Raw genomic sequence first — 5,052 nt, 5'->3', positions numbered from 1 at the left:
GCCGTGTGTCACGTTTTACTTTGTTTTACATGGAAAGTCTCTGACACTGTTTGTTCATCTAGAAGTGTCATATCTTATTTCCTTTCTCTGTGTTTTACACAAAGGAAGCAATACTTTCTCAGCCTTGATCATTTACTCTGTCTGTGTGTGTCCTATAGAAACAATGCCCTTCCAGCCTTGGGTATTTTCTTAGGTGTATCCAGCTCAACGCTGCCCATAATAGCCCTGCCAAGGTCACTATGTGGCAACAAAACAAACTAAAGGGCACATTTGCAAAGTAGCTTCACAAGAAAATCTCCCACACAGGATCCTGGATGCTCTTATCCACTGCGTGATGCTCACACTATACCGCCGGTCTAGTTTTTATGAAACAGTAAATGTTTATGGAGTGCTGTTACTGCAGCCACTGATGCTGCGTCTAACAGCTTAAAGGTGTGTGGCCCCGTCTGAGCCGGTTAATGAGCGGTGTGCATGAGAACAAAACGTATTTTGTCTGCAATCAGGGACAACAAACGCTGCTAATTATAGCATGGAGGAGGAAACGACTTGTAGCCTCGGAGGAGTTGTTTCCAAAACTTCCACGTGTACTACTGGGGGTTTAAATTTAGAAAAGTCCTCCTCATTACCAGCCAGAGGGAGAACTAAATGTCTGAGAAGGTGTGCTGAAGACAGACAAAAGATTTTTAAGCTAAGAAATAACTGCTAGATCACTGAAAATGATGGTCATGAGTTGAAAATCATATAAATGTTTAAATCACTGCATAGAGGAAGGTTTGAAGTTAGTCTGAGAAAATGATGCTTGTAAACCTATAAAGGAACAAAACTAATATCTGATGAACACTGCTGTCCCACCATGTTTTGCACTTGATCTGCAGAGGAGTTGGAAACTCTTAAACAAACGATAAACATAAGATGCAAGAATCAGATTAGATTCAGTGCAAAGGCATTAGAATCTGTTAATGTGGGCTTCAGGAGGTAATAATTGAATATTTGTATGGTATATTTGTTCCAAAATACATTTCAGAACAATTTTGTCAGCTATTTCAATCATTTTTCAAGACTTTTAGAACTATTTTAGCTGTTTATCTGTTTTGTTCAGCCAGCTACGTGTAGTTATTTAAACCAATGCATATAACTGAAGCTTGAGTGAAGGTGATAAATGGCAGATATAAGGAACCTTGTTTAAAAAATAAGTCTTATTAATTGAAAATAGAAATAAATATTTAATGGATCAATGCTATAAACATATTAAATAATCGTTTTTATGATTATATATAATATTATATACTTAAAGTATTAATAGATGAATAAGGATGTGATTATTGATTCAACAACCCCCCCCCTTTTTTTAGTGAGGAGTAGTGCCCTCTGTTGTGCCAAACATGCCATTACATGTCTGTTTAACTCCCTAATCAACAGAGCAGACAAGTGACCAATGGATGATGTGATTAAAAAAAGAATAAATAAATATAATGGCATATTAAGTTTCATGTCACAGACTTTTGCTGGTGCATTCAGAAGACAGACATTCGACTTGTATCTGGAACAAATGAGTGACACATCTTCCACTGCAGGAACTCGCAGTAATTTCCTGAAGAACGGACAAACAGGCTGAAGGCAGAGCTCTGCACGGCCAGGAAATACCTTGGCATTCACTAAACAGGCTGTGAGCCGTCTCCATGTACACACTAGGGCCTGAACAGGCTGCCAGCTCCACAAGCCCAGACAGATAATCTAGATAAATACAGAGACAAGACAGAAGGACCCTCCCCGCTAATATTTATGCACCTGAGTGATTCTGAACAGCTGAAGTGAAGTTAAAGAGACGATGACGATGTTGTGAGATGGAAAAAATACTGGGTTAACTGCAGCACCTGAATACCACATGTTGTGGTATTCAGGTGTAGCAGGGAAGTTTTTATAGTTAGTTTGCTGAACATCATGGAAAACCAGTGAAAATCGTTCTAAAAGTAATGAAAAAATTACTGAAATAGTATATATATATTGCACGGTAGTGTTTATATTATAAATATATTATGCAAATATTCAATCAATGATTCCTGAAGCCCGCATGAACAGATTCTAACGTCTTGGTACAGACAGACATCTAATCTGACATTAATATCTTATATTTGTTGTTTGTTCAGGGTTTCCAGCTTCTCTGCAGGTCCAGTGCAATGCATCATGGGAAAAAGTGTCCATGAGAAACTGGGTTTGTTGCTTTATTTGTCATGTAAATACCTGTGGTTGGATTTCATAGCAGGATTTCTTTATCTTTGTTTTCACCAGCAGTTACTGTTTGAGTTGTCCTTTTCATACATGAATATATATTTGTTTTGATTTTATTTCTTTTCTTTTTTTTTTAAAAAAAAAAGAAAGATATAGGTACACATAATGAATACAGAGGTGGCTAAACTTAACATAAATGGTTGAAAAAGCTTCCTAAATGTCATCAGTACACAGCTGAGTTAGCTAGAAGTAATGAGAAAAGGTTGAAATAGTTCACCTCAAGTCACGGAGAAGCAATTAAAACAGCTAAAAGTAGAGTATAAGCATGACTAAACAGCTATCTAGTTATTTAGCTACAGCTGATGTGGTAATGAATAAATGGAACAAAAGTGTTGCAGCAGATACCAAGAAGGCTCAGATACACATGGATACACAATTTAAATTTTAGATAAAATAAATGCATATGGAGTTGAAACAGGTTATTGCTAAAGCTTAAGCATAGAAGTAGGTATTATAATGAAGAATATAAATGTTTAGGTCCCACTCTAAGTGTGAATGCAACCCTGACCACATTAACCTACACATGCACAGATTTTTCTTTTATAAAGTTAACAGTGTTAATAACCAGTTCAAAGTTAACCAATGAAAGTCCACTTCAGTTTTCTGATATGACAGTTGAGGTACATTTGACTCAAAAAGATGTGAAACAGAGCATTATACATACAGTAGACCATTTATCAGATCCAGTATTTTGCATTTTTTGATTATCAGAGTCATTTTTTTAAAAAAAGGAACATTTCAAATAAAATAAATAAATAAATAAATAAATACACTGCTTTTGCTCAGGCGCAGTCACCATTTTTGTTTTTGAGCTGTGTATCATCCACACTGTCTGACTGATTACACGTGAAATAACCAATTAACACTGAAGGATAAGTCTTGAAAAATTCTACTTCAGTCAAACATATTTCAAACATTAATCAATCAAGACATTTTATTACAGTTTTTGAGCTGGAATTTGTGTAATTCTAAATGTTGACACTACAATTTCATTTTTTGTAGGAATGTACATTAGTTCTACATATCAGTTATCAATCTCCTGTTATACTTAAAACTGGTATTTTTATCAGCCCTAAAAAAAACATATTACTCGATTCTAACATAGAGTGCACAAAGCTGTTCCTAGAATAAATTCTGTAACCAACAGAAGCTGCTCAAAAGTGATGAGAATCATCAGACTTAATGCTACAGTTTCCACCACTAAGTGGTAGTAAAGCTCTAACATCAGTCCTGCAAAGTCTGCTGAAGTCTGAGCTCACAAAGAGACAAATGAACAGCAGCAGCAGGATCCGTTGACACCTGACAGATCATCAACAGATCCTGATGCTCTGTGACTTTAGGTATGTGCACAGAAATGAAGCAGGTTAATGTCGCTTTGCAGAATCAGGCGTACAAGAACTCTGCCTTGCTCTTTCGACTCGTGTCTAATCACGTCAGGAAAGATTAGCTGAATCCATGACACATTTACACACACACACACACACACACACACCCACACACACACACACACACACACACACACACACACACACACACACACACACACGAGTCTGGGGCTGATGGATTGGCTTGTTAAACTGTCAGACTTAAATCAGTGCGTCTCTCAGAGATAACACATTGTGATTTCCTATAACCGGGCCTTGCTTGCCATTAGACTGTCAGTTTCCAAATAACTACACAACCCGGGTAGAAAAAGAGCGAGAACTCCCAATCAAGGGGCTTAGTTTCACATCTAATACACTTCCATACTTGCTCACAGCAAGCAGAAACACACATATTGATTTCATAGATATGCTTGTTTCGCTGACAGGCCCGTAGCAGCGTTATCTCTCTTCGTTGTCACTCGCCCCGAGCTTTTAAAGGCTGCATATACAGGCCTGTCGCTCACTTGGTGCCAGTCAAGATTGACTTCTGTGATACACAACACTTTAGCAGTAAAATCAACACCAGTGGCATTTGGAAAGGAAGAGCAAACTGCTTTCCTGAATATTCTCAGGCACAAACAGGCCGTTGTAAGAAGAAGCCAAAGCAATTTCATGCAATTAAAACATGGTAATTAACATATTAAGTGATCTGCAACAAACAAAAACTGCGATTCACAGGCAGAGCAGAACGGAGTGTACTGGCTGACTTTGATGGAGTTTCCTTGAGGCTGGAGGCAACGTTTCGTTTTGCCTCAGTGTCTGGAGCTGAGGTCTGGCATGAGGCAGGAGGTGATGTGGTTTTTCTGTTGGAGCCTCTGGACAGACTGTAGACTGCAGCGTTTCTAGCAGCCTGTCAGTCTGACCTCCCAGCCGCCTGCAGGATACACTGCTGGGCCTCAGGGGGAACCTCCCTACAACATGCAAATAACTAATATGATCTGTGTGTGACTGACTGCAGCCTGGCAATAATTCTGTTCTTCACGCACTATTGCTGGGAGAATTTTTACTCGGGTTGTACCTGCAGTTTGAAAGTTTGCCAGCACAGTATCACGGATAATTATCATGTGCTTGAATGATAAGGAATTGTGAAACTGGTTTTGAAACCTGTAACGATCACTCAAGTGTTCGTTAAAAGATGTATTTGGCTTCATTCCAATATTATTCCACTGGCTTACACTTCATAGATGTATGTATATAGACTTGTGCACTTAGATTATCCCAAATCTTTCCTAGAATGCTTTTTCACATAATCATAATCATGCTTGCATTGTTTTTAAAAGAAAACATTTAAATCAAATGTTCACATATCATTTAAAGAATGTTTTCATCTCCACTAATG

The sequence above is a fragment of the Amphiprion ocellaris genome, chromosome 2 (genome assembly GCF_022539595.1).
Source record: "Amphiprion ocellaris isolate individual 3 ecotype Okinawa chromosome 2, ASM2253959v1, whole genome shotgun sequence".
Lineage (NCBI taxonomy): Eukaryota > Metazoa > Chordata > Actinopteri > Pomacentridae > Amphiprion > Amphiprion ocellaris.
The sequence above is the reverse complement of the archived record's forward strand: the minus strand, read 5'-3'. Positions refer to the sequence as shown.